An 8,987-nucleotide genomic window follows, 5' to 3' on the forward strand; every position below is an offset into this window, starting at 1 on the left:
TGCTTAATAAAAATCAAAATAAGGAGGGGAAATAGTAGAGAGGACTCCCTATGTGGTCTCGGTATCCATAGAAGCATCACCTCCCTCAGGCTCCTCCAACTAGATCTGATCATCCCCTGCTCGGGGAGCAGCTGGGTTGGTGAACATCTGTAGAACCGCCTCATCATTGTGGGTTGCACGGTCTAGCTCCTCAGACTGGCTAGGTGGTGCCACTGCTGATGTTGGGTTTGCTGGTACTGATGGATGCGTCTCCATCAGTAAGTCAAATGGAAGATCCCCAACGGTTGCTATCTTGGTCACTTGTTGTCTCAATTTGTCCATTGATTTTCTTGAGGCCTGTGATTTCCTCGTCTTCTTCACCTATTTACCCAACTCCTCAATAGCTCCCCCATGTGCCACCAATGTATCCATGACGGTCTTATGATTTTTCAAAATTTTCTTCAATGTTTCCTCCACTGACAGAGGAATCTAGGGTGCTGAGGTAGAGGCCTGAATACTGCACCGGCTCCATCACCAAGTGCAAACTTCTATAAATACTGCACCGGCTCCATATCTTCGAACCCTAAATAAGTGTTCAGGGTGCTCTAATCAAATCGTACTTTCAAGTTCCGCACCTTAGTCACCTTAGTCCCCTTCTTGATGTGCGCCACATTGGCGTAGAACTTCCAGACTAAGTGTTCCTTGGAATCCAATACGCTTTTTGTGAACCATTTCCACCATTTTCTTTCCCGAAATTGTGTTAACACATTTGAGTTGTATCTATCCAGATATTTCAATACAAATTGTTGCTCAAGAGTGAGCGATCTTTGCGGCCACCACTCACGGAACCTATTAAATGCAGTCAGGTTCACAAACCTATCTTCCCAAATTTCCTTCTTCTTTGACCTCTCCAGGCCTGCAACTCTGGTATCACCCCCTGACCGTCATCCGGAATATCAACATCATCATCAACTGTGACTGGTGAAGGGGGAGTGTTGTGTAAAGGAGGTCTCTGAACCCTGGCTGCCGGCATCTGAACCCTCAGAAGAACTTGCTGTGGTGGAGGGTTCATTGTGGAGTTGGTATCTCCCAGTGAATTGTGGTGGTTGGGACCGGGCCTACCTCCACTGAGTGACCCTCGGAGGCTTCCCTAGATGGGACATAAGAGCTTGACTCTGAGGGCTCTGTGGTCCTATCTCTCCCAGTGGTTTGCTTCTTGGCTATTGCTTTCGTCTGTACTGGGAGAGGTTGAGTACCCTTGCCTCGGCCTCGGGAGGGTTCACCCCTCCCTTTAGAAGTATCACCTCTACCTCTTAATCGAACCATTGTCTGCAATACAAAGCAACATGAGTCAGTTAAAGTCCAGAAGCATGGTGTTAACAGTTGTAGAAAAACAATGTGCATATGTGAAAGTGCGGTCTGCACAATATTGAGTGCGACCGCAGACTGCCTTGTGTGGACTGCACAATTTTGAAGTGCGGTCGCAAAACTAAAATGCGGACCGCACAATTTTGAGTGCGGCAGCACAAGACCAGGCTCAGACTACTGGTTCTCTGAAGTTGAATCTGCGGTCATCGGACCGCACAATTTTGAGTGTGGTCCGCATATTGCATGCATACATTATTGCCCTAACTCAGGATTTGCGGACCGCACAATTTCATGTACGGCCACACAATTCAAAATAATACGACACTCAACTTAGGTTTTTTAATTTTTTCACAATTTAGACATGGTATTGGCAAAGTAGACATGATACATGATTTACCCAACCTCAATGAGTACATATGAAATTACCCACACAATTTTAAGCACACATGATGAATCATCTGATATTTAGGCCTAAAAATAACTATACTAATTAAGAACAAAAACTAAGAAAATTTGGAAAATTTTAAACAGGAATTGAACATACCAGTGATAAAGGATGCATGGGAGAATCTAGGATGATGAAATGAGTGTGATGTTTGAAATAATTTTTTGTGCACTGTGCTTGCTTTGGTGTTACGAGTTCTAAATGCGTAAAGTTTGGAACAGTGAGAGGAGGGCCTATTTATAGGTGCAGCTGAGCGCAGCCGCACAATTTTGTGTGCGGTCCGCACTCTTTACCTGGTCCTTCTGGAGATCTGCGGTCCACATAAAATTGGGTGCGGCCGCAGATATTTGTGTGGAACGCACAATTTCAAGTGCGACCACAGATTAGCCAATTCTCTGCAATTTCAAACTTCAGAGAGTTGTATTTTTGGGTCTCCAGTTGTGCGGCCGCACAAAGAATGGTGCGGCCGCAGACTCCTTTTTGCTGTGGCATGTAAGATTGTGCGGTCTGCACTTTTTCAACACTTAGCTATTTTTTCGAGCACAGTTCCTGCAAAGCACACTCATTTCTGCAATTCACTTCAAAACCAGTTAACACAAAACAGAACCTATCTAAAAAGAAGAAAAAGAGAAATAAAAAGAAACATGGTTGCCTCCCAAGAAGTGCCTGATTTAACGTCGCGACGCGATGCAGATTACCATCAATCACTTGAAATGAATTAATGCCACGACGTGGCCATCATCAAATTTTCCAAGATAATGCTTCACCCGGTGACCATTGACTCTAAACACTTCATTATTTTTATTCTTCAAGTCTAATGCACCAAAGGGTGTCACCTTCACAACCTCAAATGAACCACTCCACTTAGACTTCAACTTTCTCGGAAACATTCATAACCGAGAATTGAACAATAACACAAGATCACCTTCTTTGAACTCCTTGTTCCGGATGTACTTGTCATGGAGGTACTTGTATAAGGAAGATCTTATATATGCATGGTACCATAATTCATCAAGCTCATTTAATTGTGCCACCCTCAGGTTAGCTGCGATATCCCACTCAAGATTAAGCTTTTTCAATGCCCACATGGCCTTGTGCTCAAGTTTCACCGGAAGGTGACAAGCTTTCCCGAACACCAACTGGTATGGAGACATCCCAATCGGTGTTTTGTAAGCCGTCCTATAAGCACATAGAGCATCATCAAGTTTCTTCGACCAATCCGTCCGGTTGGCATTCACGGTCTTTGACAAAATACTCTTGATCTCCCGGTTAGAAACTTCCACTTGTCCGCTTGCTTGAGGATGATAGGGGGTCTAGACTTTGTGAGTGACATCATACTTGGTGAGTAAGGTATCAAAAGTTTTGTTGCAAAAGTGTGATCCCCCATCACTTATAGTGATCCTTAGAGTACCAAATCTTGTAAAGATATTCTTTTTCAAAAATGCCACGACACTTCGAGCTTCATTGTTGGGAAGAGCAACGACTTAACCCACTTTGACACATAGTCCACAATTACCAAAATGTATGTGTTCCCACAGGATATTACGAACGATCCCATGAAATCAATCCCCCACACATAAAAATGTAAATTTCCAAGATGGTGGTGAGGGGCATCTCATTTTTCTTAGAAATCCCAGCAGCCCTTTGACATTCATCACAACGCTTGACTAGATCACTAACGTCCTTGTAGAGGGTAGGCCAATATAATCCATATCTCAACACTTTTGCCACTGTTCTCGCTACACCATGGTGACCACTATATGGTGAAGAGTAGAAAGCCTCAATAATTTCTACTTGTTCTTCCTCCGGCACACATCGTCGAATCACACTATCGGTATAAATCCAGAAGAGATACGGTTCATCCCAATAATAGTCAAGACAATCCCGTTTGATCTTCTTTCTTTGGTTTGAAGAGAACTCATTCGGTACAATACCACTCACAAGATAATTTGCTAAGTCGGCGAACCATGGTATCTCGGTCATTGAAAAGGCTAGAAGTTGCTCGTCGGGGAAGGAGTCATTAATCTCAAGGCCGTCATGTGGCCTCCCCTCCTCCTCCTCCAAGAGAGACAAGTGATCCGCCACTTGGTTTTCACTACCTTTGCGGTCTTGAATTTCCAGATCGAACTCTTGCAATAAAAGCATCCACCGCATTAACCTCGCCTTTAAATCTTTTTTGCTAATTAGGTACCGAAGCGCCGCATGATCGATGTGGACAATCACCTTTGTACCCATCAAGTACGGGCGGAACTTCTCCATAGCAAAGACAATAACAATGAGCTCTTTTTCGGTCACTGTGTAATTGACTTGGGCATCATTCATGGTCTTACTAACATAGTAGACCAGATGAAAGTTTTTGTTGATACGTTGCCCCAAAACTGCTCCGACCGATACATCACTTGCGTCACACATGAGCTCAAAAGGCAAGCTTTAATACGTTGCGATGATAATAAGAGTAGTAGTCAATTTGAACGTGAGCAATTCGAATGCCTTCATGTAATCCTCGTTGAAATGAAATTTGGCATCCTTCTTCAAATGCTTACACAAGCGGTTCACCACTTTAGAAAAATTCTGATGAAACGGCGATAGAACCCCACATGACCCAAGAAGCTCCTCATTCCCTTCACGGATGTAGGGGTGAGAGTTTAGAAATCACCTCTATTTTATCCTTGTCGACCTCAATACCATTCTTTGAAAATTCGTGGCCAAGGACAATGCCTTCCTCGACTATGAAGTGACACTTCTCCCAATTGAGTACCAAGTTTGTCTCCTCACATCTTGCCAAGACCTTATCCAAGTTTGTCAAGCAATCATTAAAGGAATTCCCAACCACAGAAAAATCATCCATAAAGACCTCAAGAAAATCCTTCACCATGTCGGTAAAGATAGCCATCATACACCGTTGAAAAGTCACCGGTGCATTGCACAACCCAAATGGCATCCGCGAGAATGCGAAAGTACCATAGGGACATGTGAAAGTAGTTTTCTCTTGGTCCTCCAGAGCAATAAGAATTTGATTGTAGCCGAAATATCCATCAAGAAAATAATAGAAAGCACGACCGACCAACCTATCAAGCATCTGATCAAGGAAGGGAAGTGGGAAATGCCACAAAGGAATGTTTCCAAGAGGATCATTGTTGTTGAAAACCATTGTTTCACCTACAATTGTTTTACCAAAAAGATTAGTAACATGGAAGGAAAAGAAGATAATTTACACACAAAATTAAATATATAGCTAAATTCATTTTCTATGCTCCCGGCAACAATGCCAAAAATTGATCTCGCCCAAATCACTCCTCAGTTTGGGGTTATGAAGTGGTCGATTGCAATAATAATACCCAACTAGAAGTCAAGATCGAATCCACATGGAGCGTAGATGGGATTAGGTATATATTTGGACTATGCACATAAAGTATCTAAGATGCACTTCCACAAACTGTGTTTTGATTCTACTTCTAAATTATGCTACGGTTTGCAAATGTAAAGCTAGAGAATAATATTTTTGGTGTTGTTTTTCAAGTATGTAAAAGATCTAGGGTTGTGACTTCCACCTAGGTGTTTGCCTAATGGGTTATGGGCTTTAGGGCAAGTTTGGTAGGTCGGGGTTTAATATAACAATCAACACGCAATTAGCCACTCAATACCTCTCGGTAATAGAGTGGTTTTGCCCAATTTAGCTTTCTCAAGTCCAAATGGGTAATTCACAAAATAGTTGATAGTTGCTCAAGTCGGGTTTTAGTATCTCTAGATTTAACCCTTTAATTGAGACTATCAATTTCTTGAGTTCACCCCAATTTCTTGTTAGCCAAGTTTTCCTAGACTCAGTCTCTCTTTCTCAAGTAAAGACTAAGTCAAATAGGCTTGAATCAGTATTTGCAACCATTAATTCTATAATTATAGCAAGAATTAGGCTAAATATTACACATCCAACCATAAACAAGCCCGAAATCAAACACCCATTAGGTATCCACACTAGTGTTGGGTCACAACCCTAGCTAGAAATTTAGCTACTCATAGATGAAAATGAAGAAATTAAAGATGAATAGAAGATTAAACTCATATTCAATGATAAAGAGATAAAAATCCAATATAAAATAGACAAACTATCATAAAATTTTCTAAAGCAGTAAATAAAAATGGCTCCCAACTTTCAGATGCTCCAACTTAACCTAATTTTGTCAAAAAAACTATTTATACACAGCTAAAATTTTCGGCGAAAATTGCCCTTTAGGAGAAAATTGCCCTTTCGGAGGTTATGCAGCCGCACAATTCTGTGTGCTATCCGCACATTGATGTAGAGCTTGACAAGAGGGACTTCTGTGGCCGCACAATTCTGAATTGCGGCCGCACTTCTACAGGTTCTGCAGACCGTACATTTCTGAGTGCGGCCACACTCTTGAGTTCTGCGGCCGCACAATAATAGTGCGGTCCACACTTCTTGATGGACTTAAAGTTGGGACTCTCTGATCTTCCTCTTCTATGGCCGCATAATTATTATGAGGTCCACACTTTTCAAAGAAGCTCTAACAGAAATCCCTTCATGATCTGTGGCCGCAGACAAAATTCTGCGGTCCGCACTTTACCCTTTTTGCTTGGTTTTAGTCCTTGTCCAAAAATACACCTTCTTGAGTTGAATTTTATCGCTTTGGCTCATTTTCCAATTCTCTAGCAAGAAAGCATATTTTATCAGTTTTCGGGAATACCTTTAAACATTTTTGAGCTAAAACGAAAGTAAAAAGGGCGCAAATAAGTAGTCAAAATCCCCACTTATCAACTGTATTTTGAGTGTGCTTTGTTTGGGCATGGGCTGAGGTGCTTGGACTTCTAGATTGGTATTCTTATAAAAGTTGGAAGATACTTTAGGAAATATGCCTGCATCAGTGGTAGGTGAAATCTTTGGTTGGGTCTGAGATTGATTGATATTAGGATGATCATGAGATGCGTTAGGTGATTGAGTGACTACAACCGTTTCCTGAGTTTCATTACCAGTAAAATTGACAGTAGCACCAGATGTAGCAGTAGGAACGCTCTTGGAATTTAAATTATCAACTTGGCGGGTGTTACTTAGGATCTTTGGCATAACTATTTTTTCCATTTTGTGATTCATGTCATTGACTATGGATTCAGAAAAGACCATTAATTGGCCGAACATAATTGGTCAGGTTCACCATCAATATCGATCAATTGTGGGATAACTGGAGTTTTCAGATTTGCAGTGAATGCACTTTTTTCAGTTGGTTGAAGTAAAACCTCATTTGAGCTATCATAATCCATCTCCCTAACCATAGGAAGCATCTCCAATTTGTTGTGAAAGTTTTGAACACCTGTAATATCCAATTCGACCAACTGATGCTCTTCAGCATGCTTTGAAAATTCAGAGCTTTCAATTCCTGAATTAGATTGAGCTGAAACTTTGCATATATGTTTTCTACCTTCCTTAGAAGTATATCCAACATTTTGCATAATTAAAGGGGCAGTATAAATGGGTTTGACATTTTGTCGAACATCGGGGGAACTCACAGTTGCAGAAATCATATTTTGCAATGTTGTAGAGATCGAATAGTTGAAATGGAGTGGGGATGGATTAGAAATTGTTTCCTTTCCTGCAGAAACCATTTCGCATTGGTTTTGTTCCATTTGAACTTATGTGTTACCATGTGTGATCAAATGGTGTTCGCCTGCAAAGTTCAGATAATTACTAACGACGATTCCGGTAGTGGCATGGGGTGAAATTTGGTGGGTTGAGGGTATTTGATTTGGAGGACAATCTCCACAGTTTATAATCACTTGATTTGTCTCAAAATTGGATTGGGATTTTTTAGAAGTGACCAGGCTGTTTGACGCTATTGTGATTGCTCCTCTAGCTTTGATTTCTATAGCAACTGGGTGTGAATCGATGGGGGCGCCCAACCGGGGCATGTGCACATTGATATTGCACTTCTTTTGGGACTGGTCCGGTGGTTTTTCACCACTGGACGATGGAGTATTGTCCATTCTGGCGCATCACTGTTACTGTTCAGAAAATTCGCTTGTACGGAGAGAGAAATCTAGGTTCAGTTTGGACTTAATTGCTTGAAGCTTGAAATTTGTGGAGGAATTTGCAGCGTTTGATCCACAAGCTCTTTCTTGCTTATTGTTATAACTTCTGGTGTCTTTTCTGGGTTTTGAATACCCCTATTTATAGTTGTAAGAGGGAAGAGTTATGATAAGGACAAACTCTTTTCGACCAATCAAATTAAAGTGTGACAAGGCCGCGTTTGATTGGCCGGAATATGTCACTTGCATACGTGGTACGGTTTCATTGGCCTTTTAATGTGACTCGGCATGCCTTGTCATTTTGATATGTGGCATGATACCACTGGATCTTCCGTTTGACTTGGCGTGCCACGTCATTTGACACGTGGCACCAAACTGGGCCTCTAGGAAGATGATATTTTGGGATTAATGAAGTGGGATCATCACTTTAGACCAATTAAATGGGTAGCCCAATGGATTAAGACTTATTTATTTTATCCATATATATTGGACTTATATAACTAATCTAATTATATAGCCCAATAAATTTATTTAAACTAATATATCTTGAATTTAAAATATAATCCAAATTATTTTACGGATTTCATTCTAATAAAATTTATATGCCTACAAATATCCCTACTTCAAGACTTGTCGGAACGTAGACTAATTGAAACTCACAGATTGGGCTTGAAGTACATGTAAAAGACATATTTGTTCTCTTAAAAGTTATCGAGAATTGAGCTCTCTCTTTCCTTGAAACAATTACCATATTATAATGGCATGTGTAAAGATACATAATGACCAAACATTAGTCATCACGTAAGAAAACTTATAAAAACCTTTTTTTTCATTCTTTGCATTAAAGAAAAATTTTCACTTCATTTGATATAGCAATTTGCACCACTAAGGTACGTGACAATCCATGATCAGAAGACTTAATCCATATAGCATTGCTGTCCTTTTTACCGAGTTGTACGTGTCTTTCATTCTGCGACTAGAATTGTAAAAATGCAGGCTCATTATGCACAACTAGCATTCTTCAAGTTTGAGTTGGAATATAATTATAGCGTCCCAATGTATGGTGGAAACTAATTGTGCTAGCCGCCTTTTCAATTGATCCCACATCAAAACACATCTTCTCAGCAAACTATTTGGGGTCTCTATAAATAGACACATG

This window comes from Nicotiana tomentosiformis, chromosome 10, assembly GCF_000390325.3.
Source record: "Nicotiana tomentosiformis chromosome 10, ASM39032v3, whole genome shotgun sequence".
Classification (NCBI taxonomy): Eukaryota; Viridiplantae; Streptophyta; class Magnoliopsida; order Solanales; family Solanaceae; genus Nicotiana; species Nicotiana tomentosiformis.